General features: G+C 45.5%; 1 protein-coding gene across 3 annotated transcripts in view; it reads left to right on the top strand.

Annotated features, from left to right (window-relative positions):
* TIAM1 (TIAM Rac1 associated GEF 1) overlaps positions 1 to 26,866 on the top strand; it is a 244,461-nt gene that overhangs the window by 66,850 nt on the left and 150,745 nt on the right. For 2 of the 3 annotated variants that reach the window (XM_083171844.1, XM_083171841.1), the window contains exon 2: positions 1,195 to 1,232. The gene's annotated coding sequence lies outside the window, so the exon portion shown is untranslated. Of the gene's footprint in view, positions 1 to 1,194; positions 1,233 to 12,364; positions 12,464 to 26,866 lie in introns of those variants that run through there. The other variant, XM_083171842.1, reaches the window with a different exon arrangement.

The raw sequence follows: 26,866 nt of genomic DNA, 5'->3' as shown, positions 1-26,866 counted from the left end.
ACCATGGCAACCTTGTGTACCGGTCTACTTAATACATATTGACCATAAGGGGCTTCCATATTGACTATGGTAATAAGGGATGCAGTTAATATCCCGGCGGTCGGGATCCCGGCGTTCAGAATCCCGACGCCGGAATCCCGACCGCCGAAATACCGACACATTCTCCCTCCGTGGGTGTCCACGACACCCCTGGAGGGAGAATAAATTAGTGTGCCGAGCGTAGCGAGGCACCGGGCCCGCTGCGTGGCGAGCGCAGCGAGCCCGCAAGGGGGGGCGATCCACGTCCCCCCCCTTGTCGGCATTTCGGCTGTCGGGATTCCGGCGTCGGGAGTCTGAACGCCGGGATACCGACCGCCGGGATTCAGTACTGAATCCGGTAATAAATGTGGAACCTGTGTACAGTGCGGTGCTGCCTCAGTATTGGGATTAGTGTCAGGATCAGATGCTGGTATTTGTGTTTGGGACAGGGATTCTCTTTACTCTGGTTTGTTCGTTAACATAAACCCCTTAAACCTTTTAATTACCTATGCCACTGTATTTGCACATGAAAGCCTGCCATCTCCTGTATGCAGGACCAGCATGAGGCTGGAGTAGGGGGTTGTGCAGCGGTGGGGGGGCAGATCAGTGTGTAGAGCTTGCTAACTTGTTCCCAAATTGAGGTAAATGGACCTGGGTCGATGCCAGCTTAGATATTCAATACCGACCAAATCGTAGAGGTGACTATAGCCAGTGGACCAGTAAAGGTACCATAGTGCAGATCCAGTTAGCTGCAAGCTGCCACTGGTGTCTGGCAACCTGGATGAGATCACAGGTGCTAGGGGAGCCTTTGCTTTATATAATGGATTATGGGGGTGATACTAAACTAATCATGGGTAGTGCTAGAGCACCAGTATAAATAGAACTACCATCATGCATACTGGTAGGAGCTTCCCCTGTGCAGATTGGGTTAGGACTCTTGGAGGCCAATGTATTAAGCCTGGTGAAGTTATAAAGTGGTGATAAAGTGAAAGCTGATTACGCACCAGCCAATCAGCTGTGTTTGAAAAATGACCGTTCGTATTTGATTGGCTGGTGCTTTATCACCTTCCACTTCATCCGTTCACCTGGCTTCATTCATTTGCTCCTGTGTTATGTGACGTGTAAATATATTACACAGGATATAATCATTTTTGTGGTCTGGTTTTTGTTTTGCAGACCCCACACACATCCATTGATGGCAGGCACAGTAGATGGTAAGTAGCACTTTATTTTTTATTTTAAATGTGATGCGTTTCTTTATAAATACCAAATATAAGAGGTTTATCTGCGGTAATGTTCTCCCGGTGGATCTGAGATCGCAAAGGGTTTATACTGTGCTGATATATGTCCTGTCGGTATCGGAGGAACCAAGTGAGATTGATGGGCTTTCAGTGTCTAAGGACCGTTTTACCCATGAAGAGCTTTGCTGGTCAAGCTGTCCGTCTGAATGAGAAGGATCGCGCTACACTAAGTGGTTAAGGGCTCTGTATCCCTCTCATTAATATAAATATAGCAGGAGGTAACTGGCTAAGCGTTCCATCAATACACACGTGCGCTCACCAGGACCCTACTGTGAAGCAGAGTGAAGCTTAGTTAATGATACATGTGAGATAATTTAAAACCAATATCCTACCATGTTACATCATTTGTTACATGCCTGTATGACATAGTTATTCGTCGTTGTGGCACTTTTACACTGCTATTGCCTGAAAAACAAGTGAACATTATGATGGATGATTACTTGTTTGCACATTCCCACCGTTACATTATAAAACACTGTTTTAAAATGATAGAACATCTATCTGTGTCCACGTACTTCTAGCCTCCTTTCACATTCAATATCCCTTTTAGTGGCACAAATCTGTAGCGCTGGGCGTTATTTTTGCAACTTTTGACATTAAATAGCGTCTTATTTGCAAAACTGACTGAAGAGGTTGCACAAACAGCTTCTGCTGATTGAAATGATACATGATATGTCTATATTCAGACTGTGGCTATATCTGTATAAGATATGGAGCATTACAGTGTTATTCTGGGATATGAATGTAGGCACGCCCCACATCCTCATTTTAATCAGCAGAAGCTGCTTGTGCATCCTATTTGCTCAGGTTTGGAAAGGAGACTATGTTTAATGGAAAAAGTTGCAAAAAAACAAACAAAAGAGAGGAACACGGAGCTCACGTGTTATGTATCACACAATTTATATTGCATGGATAGATGTATGTAAACACATCTGTATATCCTTTGTTTCACGCATGAACACACGCTACCAGTACTGTAGATAGTATTGGTACAGATGTGTCCTCTTTAAATGAAAAATGGCTGCGTTTGCTGCATTTTAGCACATAGTACACATACAGTATGTGTCATATCCAATTGTAACTAAACTGCATTTTGGGGCAAAAAAAGGTGACCGCACATCCACAACAAGAAGGGATTTTTGGCACGGCTGAGGACACGTCTGTAAATTCAAAATGTATGCATAAAACATCACTAAACCGCCTCGCTGTATTCACGCAGGGCATGTGTGTAAATGAGCCCTTGATATTTTAGTTAAATAAAAAATAAAAAGGGAAAATGCAAAAAACCCCGGAGTTGGTTTCCTGTGGGTATTTCATATAATTAAACTATTTTATATCAGATTATCTTCATAAGAGCTGGCACAGGAGCTTTCTGCTTCCAGCACTTGTTTTTGTTCATTAATTGGCTTAAAGATCGTTTAGGGTACTACAGCAGTCAGAGCCAGATGTACTAAGCTCCAAAAAGTGATAAAGTGGAGAGTGATAAACAACCAGCCAATCGGCTCTTAACTGCCATGTTACAGCCTGTGTGGAAAATTACAGTTATGGGGCCTACACACGGGGTGACATTCCGTGGCACAGGTGCAGTTGATAGCACTACCGTGGCACAGGTGCAGTAACTAGACGTATTAGAGAACAGGTGCTGTAGGGTAGAAATACTGGGGCGCAGGTGCAGAAGGCAGAGGTCTCGGGGTGCAGTTGCGATAGGTAGAGGTCTCGGGGAGCAGGTGCGATAGGTAGAGGTCTGGGGATGCAGTTGCGAATAGGTAGAGGTCTCGGGTGCAGTTATGATAGGTAGAGGTCTCGGGGTGCAGTTACGATAGGTAGAGGTCTCGGGGGTGCAGTTACGATAGGTAGAGGTCTAGGGTTGCAGTTATGATAGGTAGAGGTCTCAGGGTGCAGTAGGTAGTAGTCCCGGGGTGCAGTAGGTAGGGGTCCCGCGACGCAGGTGCAGTAGGTAGAGGTCCCGCGGCGCAGGTGCAGTAGGTAGAGCTATGCTATCGAAATCTTGTTTATTCAGTACCATTTTAATAAGAGTTAAAGCCCTTACATGGAAAAGATAATGATATTTATTATACAATGTAAAGCAAAATGTGCGGCACGATGTATAGAACACATTTATTCATACACAACACAATGTGGATCAGCCTACTCCTTTTCCTGTGCTTGTAAATAATCCCAGCATCCCGCAGCTTCCATCCAGCTGTCAAATTGTTTTCTGGCGTTAGGAATTGCTTTTGCATTGTATAAAATATCAGCTTATTACGTCTTTTATGTTGTGTTATGTGTTGTTTAGGTCCTTTGTACAATTCTCAGAATAAGCAGCGTTTATGGTGTGCGTACTTGTGACGATAAACGTTACCTTTTCACAGGGTTGAGTATCTTTGTACCACGGATGCCCTCCTGTAATATTATACACAGGGTGATTTAGTTTATTGATCTGATTGTGATATTACTTTGATTTGTGATGTTTACATTACATAGTAATCGGACACATGGAGTATGTAAATTATGTGCCGGAATTCCACTATCCCTGTATTGTGTTGTGCGGCGATCTCCTTCCCTTGCTGATGATGTAAGGCAGATCTGGTCAACCTGCTGTTGTAAAACTACAAGTCCCAGGATGCCCTGCAGCAATTTTGCTTTTAAGGAACGCTAAAACTGGGGCAAGGCATGCTGGGTAGGCCTGATGCAGGGCTTGGGTTATTGCGGTACAAGACAAACGAGCATTGGGGTCCGCTGGGTGACGGCATGGGGGCTATTATTATACAGGGCTGTCTGTTGAGATCTAAATGCCATATGGCGGGCTCAAAATGGCCTGACTAATGTCTCTTGGGGATCTATCAATGGACCGGACCGGCAGAAAAATGCTGTTGATCTCAGTTGAGTGACACATGACTTCTTAAGGCCAAATCTTTTACCAGTGTCACCTCACAGTTGTATGTGGGATGGACTTTAAAAGCAATATGCCTGCGTGCGGCAGTGAACCCAATTTTTGGAAAATTCAGTTAACTTGGGAAAAGAGAAGAAAATAAATATTTTTGTTTCCATTGTGTATCTACAGTACACTTGTGTATTCCAGTGCCATCGACAAAAATATGAGCAGGGCAGCTTGTAGATAATTCGCTCATTTAAATATTCACAGCAGCACAGAGCATTTAAACATGCTGATCCGGTGTGAAGCAGGGACCTGTCCACTCTTAATATTGAATATGCAGCAGAAATTCTGCCTTCAAATCTGGTTTTACCGGCAGGGGACGGTGACGTCACCACTGTGATCGCTGCCCTTGTTAATGAGGTACAGTTTGTCCTGTATTGATTGTAAATATTTAATTCGCTGGGAAACCTTGATTTTAAATGTGAAGGTAGAGGCAGAAGCCAGTGGCATGGGTGTGTGAGTGAGGCAGCCAGCCCCAGACGGGTGAGTAACCTTTATCTGCTGTTCATTCACAAAGTACATGAAAGGGGAGCTATGTTACCAACCAATATTTGTCTGGTTACCTCACTCGCCTTCCAGCTTTCATTGTTCTCCCCAGTGTCCCTTGTTAGGGCTATAACTCTGCGCTGTATTGGTGAAAACAATCTCATCAATGTAAAGGGTTAAATTTATCAGGCCGAGCATTGTGTCCTGCGATCTCGCGCAGTCCTGCAGATCAGGCCTTTATGCTACTGGTTAAGGCCTTCTTTTATATACACTGCAGCCTTGTTGACAATACTGCACAAACTTAATTTAATGTGACTTTAATGCGGATGAGAACTGCACCGGAGCTTGTTAGCACTAGTTCACCATCGCTGGTCTGTCTCATAGGGGCTTTGACTTTCACCCAGTTGATTGACAGATCTCTGAGTGCCCTATGCGGGGAGCAGGCGGGCAGCTGGGGCCAGTACCATGTGATCGCCCAGCGGTTTTATGTCAACACCAATGAAACGCTGGGCGTTCCCATGGGCTATGCCCTCCCCCATGCCCCACACTACTAGTTGCGAGCGGGACGGCCAACATGCAGTTCACCGTGCCTGCTTCCACCAACCAACTGCGCATGCCCTAAAAATCGATCCCCCATGCGGATGTGCGAGGGACCGGTTAAACTAGAATAACCCCCATACTGTAATTCAGTGCTGGGTAAACCGATCTTCGAGATCTACCAACAGTCCACGTTTTCCAGACCACCTAGCTGGTATACAGGTGCAGTCATTACTAATGTCACATTTTCAAAAATGTGCTGCTTCATTCCTAACTAACACATTTGTACAGATCTGCAGGTGGCCTGGAAAACGTGGACTGTTGGTAGATCTCGAGGACCGGTTCTGCCAGCCCTGCTGGTAATGATGTCCAGACGCAAACAGTTTGGGGAGGAGGACAAGTCGTCCCCTTAGTGTTGCTTTATGGATTAAATCGGAGAATATTACCCCATGCCGCTACTCTACAGGGTTCCCCTTGACCTGCTTTGAGTGACCCGCAGAGAGCCTTTCACGTCAAGTTCCTCCCATCTGTTCCTTTTCAATTTCCCTTTCACAAACAGACCATGGTCATTGTCAAGTACTCATAGTGCCTGGTTATCGGACGCCGGCATCGAAGTGCCAAGCACATCAGCTGTTACATGTAATGAGAAGGGAAGAAGGTTGCTGGGGAGATACTGAAATATCCACAGTCCTGACAAACAAGAACATAGTACATTTTCTCCTTTACCGAGAAAGCAGAACAATCTATTTGTTGCTAGGTGACCACTGCCTCGGATGATCCAATTCCACAGTTAGAGGAACTGGTCGGATGATGCCTCGAAGTATATCAACAGTTATTAAAAGCCTGAGCTGATCTATTCATTTCCGGCACTTGGTGTGCTGCGGAATACAATTATGGAATTAGGTGCAGTCTAGAACCCAGCACAGTGGCCTTTTCTGCTCCCCGCTGGCAAACAACTGAAAGAACTGTTAAAGGTAAAGGACTTATTTGGTAAAGTCAGTGAGTTTCTGCCTCCTTTATAGATGTTCAACATACGTTTAGTGACCTCCGTGGAAATATCCTGCCATTTGTCTGGTGCAATCACAAGGTGGCGCTGTTATCAGCGGTATCACCGCGATCATGCAGTTATGTTGTACTCCTCTACACACCCTACAATTTCCTGGTGGCACTTGTTTTCTTTAGATATAAGCCAGGAAATCGTTAATATATATGAGGTTTCCGGATGCACAGAAAGTATTATATTTACAAAGTTTTTAATTAGATTTTTTTTCAAAGTATTCACCAGAGGATAAGGCTTCATCTGCTCAAACCACTTGGGGAAGCAGCGGGACCGGTCTGGAACAGGGATGTTGGATGATGGTCTCAGCTGAAGCTTCGGGTGACTCAACAAATCCAGAGTGCCATGTCTAGACTATAATCATGTAGGATCAAGATTCTGGATGTGCTCATAGGCCGTGGAATTTGCCACTTTTCCTGGACTTGTGGGCAGCAGGTGCATTGTTGTGATGGAGAAGGGTACCCCAAGTTCGTGGGTGACATCGGTTGGTGTACCAGTCCCCAGTGATGGTGTGCTCCTGCACGAGTGGTATTGTAGCTACATGATCAGTTTGGGCCACAAAAACAGCCACCATCTGATCGGACTGAGGTCAAGTCAGAATTCCTGTGGCAGTGCACCATCAATTGAGGTCGAAACTGTAGATCCATGATTTATCACCACCGGTGATATCATTGACAGAGTTGGAGTGATTGCCATCAAACCTGGCCAGCATGTTGCAGCACAAAGTCACATGAGCTGATGGGGCATGAGGAAACCTTGTTTAGGCCAAGCTTTTTTTATAGAATATCAAGCAGATGGTTCCTGATGAGATGCTGATCTAATGCTGCTTTCACGTCGCAAAATGCAAGTTAGCACCGGGACTTTGAAACGGTTCAGTCCCGGTGCGACCCTGCATTTTGGGATGTTCACATCCCCACAGCGAGCAGTCATTATTGCCGGTTCGCTGACGTCATCCGGGGGCATGGCGGGGAGTTGGTGCGTCATCGGGGGTGGGGGAGGAGGCAGTTCTTAGAGCTAGTGCTGCCAAAACTCTTACTGTCGCAAGCCACTCTTGTAAACATAGAAGTTCATGGTTCTCCAGTGGCCTCGGTTGAGCTCTATAACCGATACAACAATAATGGAAAGGTGCCTATAGAATTCCCCTTAGATTGAGAGTGAAAGAATATAATATACAATAAAATATGCTTTAAATTCCAAGTTCCAATAAAACGTTGTTAAGTCCAAAAATTATTAAGTCTTTCAGCAATTGAGCTCTGGATTTCAAACCGCAGGAAAATCTTTTGCCCCTTTCGACAAAGTAACCCAACGCCTTCATCTCATAGAGACTTCATCAGGGGTTTATCTTGCAGGTTCTCTCGCTCTCTCGCTCTCATGGATTTATACAAATGTATAGAACATTAAGTGAGACACTGCATTTCCTCGTAGTGTATAAACTAAAGTGCGAGTTTATAGAAATTACTTGAAGGTACGGTCACAATTATTACTAAAACGTTATATAAAGAATAGAATGTCGTATTCGTTATGTAAGGAGTGTGGGCGTTCCTGTTGGTTGCCTGAAACACGTAGCTGCCCTGACCCAAAATCCATATTTAGTGGGGCAGGTATGTACTTGCAGTAACCTTTACACCTGTAGTATGTCTGTGAGCAGGCAGGGCTTAATATGATTGTCACGATAATATGCTTCTTTCTATCCTGATGGTCCGCACAGACTCTCAAGTGATTTCACTATGTAAATAGTGGTGTAAGAAATCTAGATCAGCCCAACAAGTAGTAATGGGGGCCAATAGGGATATTTGGAGAGATGGGTAGCCGCTATGTAACTGTCCCAAATTCTTCTGCTTGCTCAATTCATATCGGTGTGGGCTCCAGAGGAGGGGCTACAGCACAACTTAAAATTCAAATGCGGGTGACACATCAGCTGCCACCAACTGCCATTCCAAACTGACTCACTGGCGCTTGTTGTGGCTCCCCATTTGATTTTTGGCCTGTGCTGCATTCCCTCCTCTGGAACTGCTATTGCTAGTAATACATATCGCACCCTAGACACTGGGGTATATTCAATGCGGTTTTGGCAAGCTATGACGGCGAGCAGTGCCTAATGCTCGCTGTCATAGCCCGCCCTAAGTATCCGTATTCGACTCGCCGTTGCCTCCTCGCTGTTTGTAAAAAGCGAGGCGGAAACAGGGAGGCTCGATGCCATTAGGGGGAATCCTCGCCATCCTCTGATGCCACCCGGGTGGAAAAAAAATTCTGGGGAGAACACTGCTGCCTATGAATAGACAGCATGCCCTGTGTATGGGCAGGTCTGTAGGTGTTAGATTTTGGGAGAATTAAATAAGCCAGGACCTGTGCAGTAAGCGTTCCTGATACAGAACATTGTCATAGATAGATATAGATCTAGATATAGAGATGTTTAAAACAAAAGTATACATTTCTAGTAAAGACTTGGTGCTTTGGGGGTGCTAGTCGTCCAGAAACAGGGGATAATTCTGATCAAACACCGTCACACATGATCCTTGACGCATTTCTCCGTACAAAACGGTTTCTTCTGTTTGGGGCCAGAGCTGACGTCATGTGACTTCCCTGTAAACGCCTGGTCATGTCTGCGATTTTCCCTGACACTCACAGAAAACATACGGTTACCATCCCCCAAACGCTGGCAACCTGTCAATCACCTTGCAAAAGTGCAAACTTTTTGGGCCACATCCACGTTACGTGTCTCTATTCCAGTACGGTATGTGTTTATTACCACTGGTGCATAGACCGGACAATGCCTCGCCATTAGGAGGGTTTATGGAATAATTGCTGACAAATCCTGCTCTGTTCATTACAGGACACCTGGCGCATGGTTTATTTTTATTGGCGTTACAGGACAACCCATTGGCACACCATAAAGCGATCAGTGTATACCAGTACTACAATACAGCGCGTAATCTCTTCTGATCATATCTTACTCGTGCATATCGAGAAGCAAATAGAACCCATTCAGTCTGCAGTGAAAGTTCTGTCTCTCCCGGGGTGAACGTGTCATTTAGATGAGAGGGAAATGATTTGTGCGTGAACCTGGTCACCTGATAGCATGGGATGAGGAAGGTGCTGGATTCTCAGCGGGGGAAGCCTCACACAGGATGTGCCGGGCGGCTGAGGTGTACAAGCCTGTACTTGTACCTCTTTCTCAGAAGGAGTGTTGCTGCATTGTCACTCTGGGCTGCTGACTGTTCTCATGTAAGGAGGACTTATTCCAGATTCACACCCTGCCAAACTTGTCAGATTAGTTTGTGGTGCTGATGTGTATGGGAAGTCTCTGCAAATTGGCATCCTCTTCTATCTCCTCTCTTACAGGAGTTAGGGGTCTGTGTACTAAGCACTGGAGAAGAGTGAAAGTACCAGACAAGTAACTCCATTCCACAATGTTACAGGCAGTGGGGCAGATGTATAAAGCCTTAAACAGAGATAAATGCAAGGGAGATAGTGACCAATGTCCAGCCAATCGGCCCCTAACTGCTGTTTTTCAAACCCAGCCATTTAAATAACAGGAGCCGATTGGCTGGACGTTTATCGCTCTTTGGGGTAGATGTATGAAGCAGTGATAAGGGAGGAGAAGTGATAAAGTGCCTGGTACTTTATCACCGGCCAATCAGTTCCTAACTGTCCCCTTTTTAAACCCAGACTGTAACTTAGCAGTCAGGAGCTGATTGGCTGGTGATAAAGTATAGACAGACATTTATGGGGCTCATTTACTGTTGGACATAATCCCAATTTGCTTTTTTGGTTTACCGCGGCCTCTTTCACTGGCCCCTTACTCCCCATTAGCGTAGTAGGCGTGGCTAGGCCGCCGTGGTTCGACGCTTCAGGCCACTCACAACCGAACCTTGCATGTTAGTAAGGTGAATCTCTCCCTTAATGCAGGTGGTTCATGTACCTTATTTTGGGAAGGAAGCCTCATTATGTACTTTTCCATTGGCGTTATGTATCCAGCTGTGCACTGTGCAAAGTAGTCCCGACATGTAGGTGCCAGAGGATTAAGTCGATTCCATCAGTTGTGAGTTATGGATTCATGAGTGTCTAGTCTTTGCTATGTTGTGTAGGAATTGTTTACTGTATTTGTCATTGACTTCTAGAACTTCTGATTCTGTATGTGCTGACACATGTGCTACTGCAGGTGCATATACAAAAACAGGAAGACACTTTTGTATCTATGCCCAGATCTGCAAAATACACCTATCTGCGGGATGTATATTCCTGTTGCAATTTTGGCCTCAAGTTCGGTGCAAGCCAGCTTGAGCTTGTGTTGCTTATTATTTTTTAGCTTTATCTGTTTAGGATTCTAAAGTACAATGTTTGGCAAATCATTGGTACTCCGGCAGTTGTTGGACTACAAATTCTAGCATGCCTTGCTGGAAGCGGTAGAAGAGCCAGCCAATGGCTGCAGTCTGTTTTTTTGTTCAGTTATTAATGAAATGCACTTAGACTCCTTTGTGACCCAAGAATAGTGGTACGGTATATCAGCGCTGATCTCCCGTATTGTGATGTGTAAGGTAGACTTCTTGACCTGCTCAGATCTCTCCCAGCTGTGACAGATGCTTCTGGGTGTATGGCAGCTGGCTCGTATATAATACTCTCGGACCATTACCAATGCGCTTCGCTGCTAAATCTGAGCTTCGTCAGGGAAATTTTGTCTACGTATGTCATTAAGCATAATTCATGTGCTGAACCCCTGTTCATAAGGGTACAAGTTATCAAATCACTAATCATGAATGTGATCTGATGAATGGTTAAAGGGTAGTAATGAAGTTGGATTTATTTTCATTGGCCTTATGAACTTTACATACTAATCCTGGCCCATTACACTTTTTTTTTTGGCTCAGCAGAACAATAGGTAATATTTTGAACATAAAACCGAACACAAATTCAGAGCTGACCTGCTCTTTTTGGGAACATTTCTCCCCACAGCTGCCACTAGATGGGGCCCAATGGAGCGATTAAATTGTTTCTCTGTTTGGACACACTGTACCGCAAGGAGAATATGGCACCCATGACCGTACCACACTAGGGCTGGGGTGGCACAGTGTGGGTGGAGTTTTCTAGGCCGCCAACAACCCAGGAATTGGCCCTGGTCGTACTCATAGGAGCGAATATACTAGGGTGCGAGAATCAGAAATAGAGATTTTTTTTAAAACGGTAATTATTTATATTACAAAATCAACCTATATTCCCTACCACATGTACATGCACACAGATTCATTCTAAGGTTAATTTTGTTGGGAGCTAATTAACTTAGCAGTATATTTTTGGGAGAAACCGGAGTACCCAGAGGAAACCCACGCAAGCATGTGGAGAATATACGAACTCTACACAGTTAGGGCCATGGTGGGAATCGAACCCATGACCTCTGCGCTGTGAGGCAGTAATGCAAATAAACAATTTTAATTTCTATCACATAAATTATTATTGTTAATACGTAAATATAATTTTCTTATTTAGTATTTTAATTTGTATTTATTATATTTGATTATTATTATTATTTTTTGCAAATAAATATATTTGATTATTTTTATTATTTGGCTATTATATTGTAATTGGTAATTTTATTATATTTTGGTTGTTTTTTATTATTTATTCTTCTGATCTGTCAGAAACCGATAAAATGTATCAATTAGTTTTATTTGACATAGTTGTGCGCTGGGTAGGAGTGGTTTTCTTGGGTCAGCTACCTGTGCTCCCCCCCCCCCCCCGCCCCCTTCCTCCTAAATTGCAATCTTGTGGCACCAAGTTGTGATCCCCTCTGGCAATTACACTGACCAGCGGGTGGTCAGCACGTTAGACTGAGAAGCCACAGGTTCCCACAAGCAGGGCTTGCCTAGTGTGACTGAATGCCAAAAGGCGAGTTAAACAGCTATAAAGGAGGAAGGAGGTTCAAAAAAAAAAAAAAAACACAACAAAAAGAAAAAACCTTCCATGACATAACACGCCCAAATGGCCTGTCTCATCTTCATATGGAACTTGGCGATCCTCCCACATCCCGAGCAGCCAGCAGCACATTGCTACAGTTGTGAAAGCCTGTTCATTTGTGTTCCTGCCTGGGTGAGCAGCATGTGGATGGGATACGGAGGCACAGAACAATAGGTGAGACTCATCTCTCTGTACTTATATGCGTCTCTGCTGAATGCATCGCTCCTGTGCGTGGTTACTTTGTGAACAGAGACATTCGTCGCTAGCTGTACGTTCCTTCCTCTATACTGCCAGATGTGTGTGACACCTACTGTATAGTTTGCTGTCAGACAATGCTTCAGTGTTTGCGTAGATGGTCTGTATTATACTCTGTTTTTCATCTCGTATTTTCCTGCGTGCTGCTGGAGTTGGCTTTAGTGCAGTTTGAGCTTAGTTGCAGCTACAGCAGTACTCTCGCTGTGTGTGTCTGATGACTGCTTAGTAGGGGTGCAAAATCCAGACCGAAATGTGCAACTACTGTATGTACTTTGGCAGCGAGAGGCTGGGGAACCCCTGCACGTCTGCCTGTTGTGCTGAGTTACATGACATGTTATAGTCAGGCTATGTGTTTGTGGTTTGTTTGGTGTCTGAATGGATTACGGTGTTTAAAGATGTGAAGCTATGGTGCCATTGTGACTGGTAATACTGATACTGGGATATATTCTGCCCTGTACCCTGACAATGTTTCACAGTAGGTTTGTTATGTGTCTGTGCTGCTGAGCTGGGATTAGTAGTGCACCCTACTATACTATGCAACTAGTACTGTATGGACCAGGGAGATTGGTGACTGTAATCCTGTCATGTTGGGGGTTTCCTTCTTCGGGGGGTCTATTGCTCTTGTACTTCATCTTTGTTTGGAATTTATCTCCCACCCCCCTCCCCCCATTTAACGTCCTCTCATGGGGCATCATTTACAGGGCTGCGCTGAGGGCTTACAAGTGGTCTTGTGGTTTAGATCACTTTTCGTGTTCTCTATTCCCCCCTTCTAGAATATATCAATAGACAGACCGCTTCATAACGTAATGGGCTTCTGCCAAAGAGCTGGCGCTCCAGGCAGTTTCTCCTGCACCGCATTATATATCCCAATATTAAGTACAACTACTTCCATCTCAAAACCAATTTTGCTGTTTTTTTTTATTAAAATATGCTTCTTATCGAACAATACGTTAATTAAAAAGGAAAAAAATATATATTTATTGTTCATTTGACCGAAGCATGGGTCCAGGAACAATCCCGCAGACTTAATCTGGATCACGGAAAGAGAGGTTATGACCCTTAGTCGGGGGGGATATATATATATATATATATATAAACAAGCCATCATTGTTAGCTAGGACAGGGTCACACGGGCGCTGGGTTGGATAAGATAGATTTCAGGAAATCTGTTTAATAAACCTTATGTGATGGATAATGTAGTTGTTGTTATGCTGCGTACTGCTAATTTAGCTTTTGTTGTTGGAGAGAGGCTATACATGAGAATTAGAGCGTAAGCTTTTTGGCACAGGGAATGCATATCTGCTGTGTTTATATATTGGTAGTTGCTGATCTATTTATTTCTGATGTGTGTATGTACACATATGTACTGTACGTGTGTGTGTATAAATACATAAATATATATATAACAAAAGTGTGAGCAAAATAAATATATATAATCACAATATACACATACACTATATATTGTGTGCAGATGATAGTCTGTTTTTAATATGTAGCTACATAGCAACCCTTTGTAAGGTCTTGGTAGAACACTGTGATGAAGCTGGTCGGCCAGTGTAGGCTTTTGGATTAGATGCAGGGTATTTCTGATTACAGAGATTGACTGTTGGCAGTGTAGATTCCCTTCCCCAGTCCCCTGCATTGTACTCCATGGGGTGTCCTGTGCTCCGGAGATAACACGACAATTTTATCTGTCATTGACTTGAATCAAGCCTAGGACGCTGACAGCATCAAACACAAGCACCTCTGCCTACAGACACAATAGAATAAGATTATTCTGCATAATAAGACAGTGATATGAGTCTTCCGAAAATGTCACCACGTGACCGCGCATTGTTCATTTGCTGGGTGATTAGTCCAGTTCCTCCTGTTAGCGGATGGTTTGACCTTGGAACCTTTTCACAAGGATTTTACCGATGGAGGATAAGAGAGGATGTTACAGGAATGCAGGATGCAGTAATTACCAAAAAGCCAGTCTGAGCGGGGACGGTCGTGTGCCTGGCCCATGAAATTGTTTAATCAGACAACGGTTGAGGCCCGAATGTGTTTTTTTGGTTGGTTTGCGTTTTATGCGGATCCAGAAATAAAGGCCCTTTTATTTTATTTACTTTATATGGGGTCCATTTGATTTGCAGCGGGTGGAATTTAGAGATATTCATTTTTTTCCTTCTATGGTTATATTGTACTACGTATATTTCCAGTATGTGGAAATGACACCGCACGTTCACAGGGAGCAGTCAATGGCTGTCCAAGCCGTAAAGTCGTCTTTCACCGGCGTGTTAAATTCCAAGGGACGCCTAAGTATACTTGCTCTGTTGTATTTGCCATAGTCCTCTTATGGATTTTGGTTTCTTGAGCCTTTTAACGTCACAATATCTGAACGGAAACCACGACATAGCATGTCAATGGAGTTTCTCTTCTGGACCATTAAGGACTGACGGACTAAGGGGGGTATTCAATCTCCCGCTGATATTCCCGACGGGGGAAATAGTGGTGGGTCCCTATTCAATGCTGTCTTCCCCGACAGGGATCTCGGCAGAACGGGCCCGACTTTTTACAAGCAGTGGGGCCCGTTCTGCCGAGATCGACCGGGAATTGTCGAGCTCCCGGCCGCAGATCAACGATTTCCATCAGTTTCTCGTGGCCACGCCCCCTTTTTGGCGCTTGGCAGGCGGGACACTGAATCCGCCTGCCAAGCTGACGTTGAGCCAGCTGAGAACGGGACTGGGTCATAGGTGTCAGGCTAGCCCGACCGCCTTGACGTCGGATTCATTGCCCCCCTAAATCCACCAACATCTTCTTCTCTGCAGGCAGCCCATGTTGCCTCCAATTAATATTTGGTACTTATTTCCTAGCACGGCGCCCATCGCATAAGATTGTATGCCTTAATTAAGACATACAATCTAAAGGCCCCCATACACTAGCAGATTTTGGTCAGATTTCAGCCAGATCAGTCGGATCTGGCCGAAATCGGACCAAAATCTGCTAGTTTTGATGTCCCCTCAGATCCGATGCGCGGTCCCGTGCGCATCGGATCTGCGTCGGGTGGTCGGACCTGCTGCACGTCCGACCACCCGACTTGGGACCTAGTGGGGCGGTGCGGCGGTGGAGGGAGCAGGGGGGGCTGGGGACGCTGCGGGGGACACAGGCGGCATAGAGCCGGCCGGGAGCTGTCAGTAATGAATAAAAAAAAAAAGCCCATACAATGAATGGGCGGCCTGTGATTGGCTGAGCGCTCTCTCAGCCAGTCAGCAATTGGCTGAGAGAGCGCTCAGCAGCCAATCACAGGCTGCCCATTCATTGTATGGGCTTTTTTTTTTATTCATTACTGACAGCTCCCGGCCGGCTCTATGCCGCCTGTGTCCCCCGCAGCGTCCCCAGCCCCGCCTGCTCCCTCTACCGCCTCAACGCTGTCCCCCGCAGCGGCCCTAGCAGCGGGGGACACAGACGTGTCCCCAGCAGCGGGGGACACAGACGTGTCACCAGCAGCGTCCCCAGCCCCCCCTGCTCCCTCTACCGCCTCGCACAGATGCTGTCCCCCGCAGCGTCCCCAGCCCCCCTGCTCCCACCTCTGTAGCCCCCCCCCCCCCCTGCTCCCCGGGTTTTTTACATGTGATAAATCGAGACGATTTATCACATGTAAAAAATGGCACATCAAGTGCCAATCTAATCAAGCTCCCCCGGGGAGCAGCCGGGGAAGCTCAGGGGGAAGTCGGGGGCGACTTGTCCTAAGGACAAGTCGCCCTAGTGTATGGGGGCCTTAAGGCATACAAGCTATACAATTGAAAAGATTTTTAATTGTATGTACAATATCGCATCTTATGGATCTCCTCTTATGGATCTCATGGATCTTATGCATCCATGAGATCCATAAGATACCATAACATAAAAATCGTAATAAAACCCCCAATAACCATTGTTAACGCCACCGGCACTATCAACACCAACTCGAAGCGTGGCGAGTGGCGGCGGTACGCGTCCTCCGACCTTTTCATACCCCTACTATCCACATCGGCGTGGAGTTGTTTTAATATAGTGTGGCGAGCCCGAAGCGTGGCGAGAGCAGCGAGCCCCGCGAGGGGACGCGGACTACTTCACATGTATTCCGCGGCCCCTCACGGGGCTCGGTGGCTCGCTGCACTCGCCACACTATATAAAATCAACTCCACGCCGACTTGGATGGTGGGGGTATGAAAAGGTTGGAGGACGCGTACCGCTGCGCTCGCCATGCTTCGGGTTGGCGTCAATAGTGGGGTGGTGTTAACAATGGGTGGGGGGGCATTTCACCCATGAGGGGGGGTTAGCAATTAAAATTGGGGTTTTGGGGGCTTTTTACATTGGAATAAATGTAAAATTGGGTCTCAGGGACCATTTCACATTGATTCCAATGTAAAAATCTCGTCGATTGCATCGCATGCATCTTATGCCGCAGAAACACATAAGATGCATGCAATGCTTGCGATATTGGCCCGACGCATACAATCTAGATCGTGGGCGCCGTGCTAGGAAATAAGTACCAATCTTTTTAGTTTCTATGGACAACATCAACACTCTTTTTGGTAAATCTACCCCTGAGTAGGGTTGCCAATCCCGGAGCATTTTTTCAATCCCGGAATTCGGGATTGAAAAATGCCTGATCCCGGGATTCCCGGGATTGGCTTCCCTGATTACAAAACCTGCCCTGGCCGCCCCGCATATTTACTTACATGTGCGGCCGGGAGGGTGGTCGGTGTAGCTGGGAGGCTGATTGATGCATTGCCGGGAGGCGGGCGGGTAAGCAGCAGGAGCGATACAGGAGCCGGTCGGTCGGGCGGGTGTGTCATGTTGGACGCGTCATGTTGGACGCGTCTGTGTGCAGCTGCTACTTGGCCTGCGCAGCGTGACCTCTGGCCTCGTCACGCTGCGCAGAGCCATACTGCCGGGTAAGGGAGAAGCCGGGCAGCGTCTGAGCACACGCTCAGACGCTGCCCGGCATTAGACTGCGCATGCGCAGTCTAATCCCGAAAATCCCGGGATTGGAAACTCCAATCCCGGGATTTAAATCCCGGCGTTTTAGGGGCCAAATCCCGGGATCCCGCCGATCCCGGGATTGGCCACCCTACCCCTGAGTGTCCATGACGATGGTACCAATACAATGGGGTAGAGAAATAGGGGCAGCCCAGGTTGCTAGTGCATACTGTACATAGGCCTCTGCCTAAAAAAAGTGCTGGGAAATTTGGTAGCCAATTTTTCCATTTGGATAACGACATCAGGACCTAACCGATCTGCCTACACTTCCTCAATTACCGCTTTGATTCTCGATGAGACAGATTACGTTCCAGACGCCAGTGAGATGCATTTGTTTCAGTCGTGTTAGGTCGTGTGGTGTCAGTTCATTTTTCAGAAGGGTAGCATTCGGGTCCGCGAAGAACAAATGGTGACCGAGAACTGGAGACGTCAGTTTCTTGGGAAGAATAATAAACAAAGGGGGTATCAATTGTCAGGGGGCGTTCACATTAATGTTATGAGTTGCTGTGACCTCTGTCTCTCTGGAGCAAGGGATCGGCTTTCAGAATGTTGCTTCAGGCACCTGGGAATACCTGCGGCCCATTGTCCATTATTATTATTTTTTAGGTAGAACCATGGTCCGTCTTAGTCTCAACTACAATATACATGTTGTAACTCATTAGCTACCATTGATGTATTCTACATGTGTAACAGCCTGGACGTTTTTTAAGAATTGTATTAGCCCTTCAATTAGGTGTTGGAAGAATCTGATTGGATTAGAGTTTACGGGGGGAGGTGAGTGGGTGGGTGGCAGCTATTGGTGGCAGCTGGCTATCGATTTTGACTACATACCCCCCCTTCTGCCGTCCGATGGTTCCCAAACTCACAACATAAGATTTACTTTAGATTTACACTATCTGGCTATGGGTTGGGATCATTTGGTCTACAGCATGATGGTCGACAGTCGTTAGGTCGACATAGAAAAAGGTCGACATGGTTCTAGGTCGAAGGGTCATTAGTTCGACAGGTCGTTAGTTCGACAATGTCTATGTCGACAGTCAAAAGGTCGACATGGGGGTTTTTCACTATTTTTTTACCTGATTGTCAACACAGTCGACATGGACACCGTTTCAAGTGCACCGCATCCCCTCACATTGGGCACGGTAGCTCGCTTTGTGGAAAAAAAATTAAATGTTAAGGAAAAAACAACTTTTAAAGTATTATTTTTTTCCCCTTTTTAAGGCTTTCCCAGATTAACAGTTTATAGAAAAAGTCTTCTGTTTTGGAGTGTGAGCCGTCATAATGGGCTCTGAAAGGGCCAACCTTTTACAACTGCAATAACTAAAATAATGACGTTTTACAGGATTGTTCTGGTATGTTACATGGAACACAGTGAGACCAGTCTCTAATGTAATTGGGTTACATGATGCGCAGATCTTGGAGTGCTGGGTGGGGTTCAACTGCCAATTTCACAGTGACAGCAAGTGTCTGAGGTTTTGCAGATTTGCTTTTTATTAGAGATGTGCAGGTTCTGATTTACTCTGATTTCAAAGCAGGATCTTATTGGCTATCCCAAATCACATGACAGTTGTTGACAGTTGATAGCCAATAAGATCCTGCTTTGAAATCAGAGTAAATCAGAACCTGCACATCTCTACTTTTTATAATAATTATCATTTATTTATATGGTGCCACAAGGGTTCAGCAGCACCCAACAGAGCACATAAATGGGCAAAAGTAAGAAAACTGCTTAAGCTGGCCATACACTGTGTGATTCACGTGCGATTTGGTCTCTTCAGGCGATTGCCGCTTTAAACTGCATGAAAATGGTCCAAATCGCATATGATTGACAGAAGTTCTGATGTGATGCGCGGTCCTGTGCGCAGCGCACCGGGGCCTGCACGTTGCACTGGCTGCAGACGCGACTTGTTGGATCAGGCAGGCTTGGATGTGAACGCATGCGATATATATATATGTTGCAGGCGATCCTGCTGTCTGTCAAAGCTGGATCGCGGGCGACTTCTCTGCACGGAGAAGCCTTTACAGCCTTTACAGTGCAGGACACTGAAGTAATTATTAGAGTGGCAGAGACCTAGGGTTAGGAAACGTTGAACGGAGTAAGGACTAAAAATAATGTATAGAAATATAGATTCTGATTATAAAAAGCACATGATAGAGCTTACAGTGAATGCTCGACATACACTGTACAGATAGGCCCTTATTCAAATCCGATCACAGTACAAATTTGTTCTCAAAATGGGCAAAACCATGTGCATTGCAGGTTGGGCAGTTTTATTATGTGCAGAGAGAGTTAAATTTGGGTGGGGTGTGTTGAAACTTAAATCTAAATTGCAGTGTAAAAATATTGCAGCCAGTATTTACCCTGCACAGAAACAAAATAACTCACACAAATCTAACTATCTGTACACATGTTACATCTGCCCCACCTGCAGTGCACATGGTTTTGCCCATTTTGAGAACAAATTTGTACTGCAATCAGATCTGAATAAGGGCCATAGTCTCTTTGGGATTTCTATGAGCACAGTCTCACTCTCCGATTATCCCCTGTGGAAGCAGTCTCTCTAGCATTTTCTGTTTGGGATGGTCACTGTTGCATGAGCACAGTAACTACGCTGGTCATGTGGTCTCTAGCGTGATCCCTTTTGGACTAGTTGCTGTAGTCACTTCCTTGGATGAGCACAGTCTCAATCTTCAGTCACAGGGCCAGATGCACTAAGCCTCAAAAGTAATAAAATGGAGAGTTATAACCAACCAATCAGCTCCTGCCTGACATTTTTCAAACACAGTCTGTGACATGGCAGGCAGGAGCTGATTGGCTGGCTGTTTATCATTCTCCATATGATCATTTTGAAAATTAGTGCATCTGGCCCAAAGGGGGGTTCCATGTGGTTGGCTGTGTTGACACCCTTTGAGATGGTTCCTTTGTAGCATGAGGCGTTATTTTGGTACCCTATGTGATGGATAGATTTGGTGCTACTGTACGTGCAAAGGCCTCTTGTAAGTTCCTCAGTTTATTGTAGTGATGATGTCGTCGTCAGTAAGCTTAACTGACATCTAGCATCCAGGCCTAAAGGGAACTGTACAAACAAGACCACAACATAAGGGTGGAGGCACAAGTTCCCAGATTCTGTATATCCACGGAAGCTTGTTTTATGCCGAATAATGAAAGAACGGGCATTGGCTCTTCGGTAGTCCGCTTGTGCCATGGTCTCCTGTAGACAGGATGTCCATGAAAGTGGGACAACTAAACCCAAACACTTCGGCCTGCATCAGGCCTGGACACCTCTGCTGTGGTAATATCTTGCTGCAGGGCACCAAACCTAAACCACATTTTTCTCCTGACAGAACAGGAGATGGAGGAGGAGGAGGAGAGAGGCAGAATGTCCTGTATGGTGGGGTCAGGCCAGACTTCTATCACATTAGCAATACAGATCAGAGGGCAGGGAAGCTGCAGTGAGAAACCCTACATGTTGCCACACGCAAGCTGCATGACCTGTATTTGTATCCCTGGGTTGTGCCTGACAGACATTGATAGACTCCCTTCCACACACACAATGCAAACACTGCCAGCTGTATCCACAAATGCACTCACAATGATTTGCGGTTTACAGAGGAAAACACAAAACAGAACACTTTCTAATAGACAACAGAGGCCTGGTGTGCTTTGTGTCTTTGGTCCTTTTTATATGTGCGGATTATTGCCGGGAAGGAAGAGCCCTGGTCAGAGACTGATTACACAGTTGTATTTAGAGAAGCGCTACTGCCTGGTAAGTGCTATAGAGGATTTCTACTTGCTGAGCGGGAACACATAACCAATACGCAGATTAATTCCTGCTAAATATTGAGGTACAGTGTTCAGGAATGCTGATTTTTTTTTTTTTTTGCGATCTGGGCTCCGTTTTAGTTTTATGAGTAAAATAATGGAACTTCGGTCCTGGTTCCGTGTGCTCGGTGGCTGTGTGAAAATAGGCAAATGCTGCTGCTCAAGGCACTCTAGTGGTCCAGGACTAAGTGTATCCATGCTTGGCCACAGGTGACTTAGGGCATTATTTTGGTTCATTCTTTCTGACAAAATCCTTCTTAGATGGACAAAACCATGTGCACTGCAGGGGGGGCAGATGTAACATGTGCAGAGAGAATTAGATTTGGGTGAGTAATTTTGTTTCTGTGCAGGGAAAATACTGACTGCTTTATTTTTACACTGCAATATAGATCTCACTTTGAAGTAAAACCCCACCCAAATCTAATTCTCTCTGCACATGTTACATCTGCCCCACCTGCAGTGCACATGGTTTTGCCCATCTAAGAAGGATTTTGTCAGAATAAACCAAAATAAGGCCCTTAATTATCATCCCAGTCCATTTGAACTAACTATGTGATCTGAGCAATGGATATGCTAAAAACCTGGATTGCTTAAAACTGCCTTGTTCCGGTAAGGCAACAAGCCTTACTAAATGAGTTGATGTAAAGCCAGGTACACCCAAAACAACTGTGGCTGACCAGCGGATATTTGTATGATTGGCTTAATAATTGTATAGTGTGCATTAGGCCATAAATGGGATTTGATGTGCCACACACGATATGTTATGCTAACCTCCCAATCCTATGGAAAACCTCTGCAGCAGCACACAATCTGAGCTTAAAATTGTACCGGTGCACATCGATCTGATCTTTCCGTCGGGTTTGCAGAATTTATCTAGCACCTGGTCATGGCCAAACTTACACATTTCTGATTGGCTATACATACTATGACCTCCTCGTATGTATAGTTCTCTTTAGATGGTGCCTAGCGACTTGTGTTTGGCTGAATATTTTCTCTACCGTACATTTCACCCTCGGCCAACATGGACTCTACTGTATGTTTCACCCTCGGCCAACATGGACTCTACTGTACGTTTCACCCTCGGCCAACATGGACTCTACTGTACGTTTCACCCTCGGCCAACATGGACTCTACCGTAGTTTCACCCTCGGCCAACATGGACTCTACCGTAGTTTCACCCTCGGCCAACATGGACTCTACCGTACGCTTCACCCTCGGCCAACATGGACTCTACCGTACGTTTCACCCTCGGCCAACTGGGACGCTACCGCACGTTTCACCCTCGGCCAACATGGACTCTACCGTACGCTTCACCCTCGGCCAACATGGACTCTACCGTACGCTTCACCCTCGGCCAACATGGACTCTACCGTACGCTTCACCCTCCGCCAACATGGACTCTACCGTATGTTTCACCTTTGGCCAACTGAGACTCTACCGTACGTTTCACCTTTGGCCAACTGAGATTGTTTAACCAAGACATCACAACGCTGCCACTCCACTTTGTATTTTTGGCCTGGAAGATTCCGAGCAGTACAACTTTTATTTATCTGAGTGTCGGACACCTGCTGATTATAGGGTTGCACGGATGACTTTCGGTCTCTCAATTTTAGGTTTCATGCAATTAATCATTTAGGAAAAAACACTGCGATTTAATTTCCTCTCCTTAATTGAAAACAGAAAAGACCAAAAACTTTGTTCTGTTCAATGAGCATTTACTCCCGATACAGAGCAGGGTTGAGATTTGTTGCCTGTAGTTCATGTGTGAGCTTTACATCCCGGGCGGAGGAGCCATGTTGGCACTATCATGTATGGCTGATATATGCGATGCTCCGCGGCACTTCACACTGAATTTTAAATCCAAATTATATAAGAAATGTTATTCTAAAGGCTCCCATACACTAGTCTGACCTGTATGAGGCAAAAGATGGACCCGATTCCCCTTAAACTACCCCGGCAGCGCCCCGTGAGAGCTTCCATCAGATCTACCCCCCCCTCTCTTTCTCTCTGCCCCCATTCTCTTTCTAAGCCCCCTTCTTCCCTGCCCTCCCCAGGTCTTTTCCCCTGCACTCTATCCCTCTCTTCGTCTGCCCCCCCCCCTTCTCTCTCTCTCTTTCTGCCACCTCTCTACCCCACCCCTCTCTCTTCTCCTTCTATCTCTCTCTTTCAAATTGGGCACACAGTGGGCAACATAATGTCGACGATATGGACGATATTGTTGACTATATTGCATATATATCATCCAGTGTGTACAGTCAATGTCGTTAATGGTGCGTTTGGCTGTGGGTAATTAATGACCCCACTGTCATCATCAGCGACTGCATGTACAGTGTGTACAGCCAATAACGTCCTCCTGCGGCACCACCTACTGTATGTAGTTACTGTAACTATGGAATCACTAAATGTGTACCCAGCATCCCATCCTCTCCTCCCATCCTTCCCTGAGATACCCTCTGACAGCTTGGGTCATTGTAATAACACCAGTCTGTAACAGCTGGTAAATTCCTGTGATAACTTCCAGCATCCTCCCTTCTCACACTCCTGAAACTTGTACCTTTTTTAAAACTGTTAAGGTTTCAGTCTACAGCTTCTGGGCTGGTGCTTTTGTTACTGTAATCATTGTGCATTATACAATGGTATTCGGTTGCGTATACTGGTCCTGAGTTGCACGCACCGTGCGTTGCGCTGGGTTGCTCTGCGGTTTTCCCGTGTCTGCTGATTGGAATAACTTTGTGGAAGTTCATGCATCTCTGAGTTGTCCATATGCGTTGCAGATTCCAAATTCAGCCACATCTCTTGCACCCTGCATGTGCTGGGACACCAGTAGTGCAGATGGTAATGATGGCGGGATGTGCTGCGATGCAAGTGTGCACCCTTCAGAACTTGCATATCGCATTCTGATCATTGGACGCCAGGAGTTACTTTCACATTGCATACGACGTAGATGTATAGAAATTCTTATCAAATTTTGGTTTAATTGGATTTCCAAAAAAAGACTCCCAATCGGAGTGATGTTACTTTATCAGACACCGCTAATGGAACGTGCGTTTATATGCGGTTTGTTATAGTGCTGGCAGAATGTTATTACTTGTATGAAATGATGCACTTTCCTGGGTGTTATAGTGTTAAGCTTTAGTTATAGTGTTAGGACACGTGTGTGCTGTTTAATTGTCCATTTAAAACATTTAAATGGACATTTAAAAATAACCTAAATCCTTTGGGCCTGTACTCAAGCAGTCCTACCATTATGATGTTCCGGCGTCATGTCCTTAGAATTTGTGTTGCCTTTAGTGCAGTAGTTAATGTGTCACACTTCATTTTGTCATTACTTCTGTGTGACCGGTCTGACGGCTGCTCTGTAACTTCTTGTAATAGATCCTAATTACCCGGTATTTTCCGGCGCTGCATTGTGCGGTACTGTCATAAGGTGAAGCTGTCAGAAGATCTTTACAGGGAACTAATACCTATTTATGAAGGAATACTGGGATCTTCTGCTCTGCAAAACCCCTGTGTTGAGTTCTTAGGTTGTGGTCACTGGGATATGAGAGTAAATAAGGGATAATTGCAGAGACAGCACAGGATATACTCCGGGAGCTACTTGCTAATCTTGTGGTTGGATGTCTCCCACAAATATCACAGCAGGAGTCCTGCCATGTCATAAGCTGAGGTTTTAATGCCTTTGCTCCAGGAGTCCTAAGGAAGTCCCTGGCCTGCACTGCTTGGCCTGTGTTTTATCGATGAATAGGACGAGACCAGAGACAATGATGCCAAATCAGGAAACTGGTCCTAAATAGGATTTTGTTTAGCTTTGGTCATTTGTGTTACATTTATATTATCCTTATTCATTTCAGCTAACCCTTTAGAAAGTAAATGTACTTATCGGGGCTGATTTATCAAAAAAGTTGTATTATATGCAAATATATTATAAAACTTGTTGTGTACAATAATTTGGGCTTCAGGCAATCCACTCCCAACTGTTTTTCAAACACATGGTAGTACGGAGCTGATTGGCTAGAACCCTGCAGTGAGTTTTAAAACTCATTGATAAATCAGCCCCATAGTACCCTGGCTTTGTCATCTGTACTTTCAGCCACCGTCCGTGTTTCTATGAATGGTACATAGGCAGTATGCGATTGCTTTATGCCGCACATGCGCACTGGGTCTCGAAGGTCATAAATCCGTGCTGTGCTGCCCGGACCATTGTGAATCTGTCCAAGCAGTGCAGGGCTCCTGATTTCCCGCGCCGGAGATAAAGTACCAGCCAATTTCCTAAATTGTAGGGCCTACACACACAGTGATTTTTAGCCATTTGCTAAGCTATCTGACTAGATTAGAAAATTACCCTACATAGCTGTGTGTGAGCGTAGGGGCCAGCGATAGCAGTGCGCAGCGCTATGGCCGGTAGAAAAAGGAATGACCACGGACCATAAATCTTGTCATTGCGATAACGTGCTGGATGTATCGCACTCTGGGGCAGATGTATTAAGCCTTAACAAGAGATAAATCCAAGGGTGATAAGGAGAGATAAACATCCAGCCAATCAGCTCCTTACTGACTTTTTTCAAACACAGGCTGTAACATGGCAGTTAGCAGGTGATTGGCTGGACGTTTATCTCTCCTTATCACCCTTGGATTTATCTCTTGTTAAAGCTTAATACATCTGCCCCAATACACGAAAGGTTTAACGCAGGCATGTCCAACCTGCGGCCCTCCAGCTGTTGATGAACTACATATCCCAGCATGCTTTGCCATAGTATTGCTATAAGGGAATGCTAAAACTATTGCAAGGCATGCTGGGATGTGTAGTTTCACAACAGCTGGAGGGCCGCAGGTTGGACATGCCTGGTTTAACGGTTAATAATGGGCCAAATAAATCCTGCCACCAATTCACCCCAAACCAGCTGTGGATCTGCCCAGCCTGGACCGATACACCCAACCTCATTTGACTGACGTCCTATGCATTGTTACTGAAGCCCCACCCCTTTTGGGGACTTTAAACTGGGTCCAGTCCCAACACGATCTGGAATATCGCAGTTGTGCTATGTGGCTAATAACCTGATACTACTGTATATGACCGACACATACTTCCTGTGATGTCTGTTGCTACGTCTCAGCTGTTCCTGAATTATTTTGTTTCCCCGAATGTAGCTGGGTGTCTGACCGAGCAGGTTCCCTGCCGTCTGCCTGTCTCTGCAAGCCTTTCCATGGGTGTTCAGCGCTAGGGCTTTGATACTCCGTGATTAGATCACTGCACTGACAGGTCTTAATTGTCAAACATGAATGGAAAGTTTGCACAACAGCTAATTACTACAGGAAAGAATACATTACTTAATGACACCAGATAATGCGATGCACAGTGATAAACACAGGCAGAAAGTTACAAGCATGTTGACAATTAGAACAGCGGTTCTGGATGACAATCAGAATGAAGGGTTCGGAGAGGATTCCTTGTGATAGGACTCGAATATATGTGGAATTGTGGGATTTAATTG

This window comes from Crinia signifera, chromosome 2 (genome assembly GCF_055691185.1).
Source record: "Crinia signifera chromosome 2, ASM5569118v1, whole genome shotgun sequence".
NCBI classification, from domain to species: Eukaryota; Metazoa; Chordata; class Amphibia; order Anura; family Myobatrachidae; genus Crinia; species Crinia signifera.
Note: the sequence above shows the minus strand (reverse complement) of the source record. Positions and strands in the feature narration are given on the sequence as shown.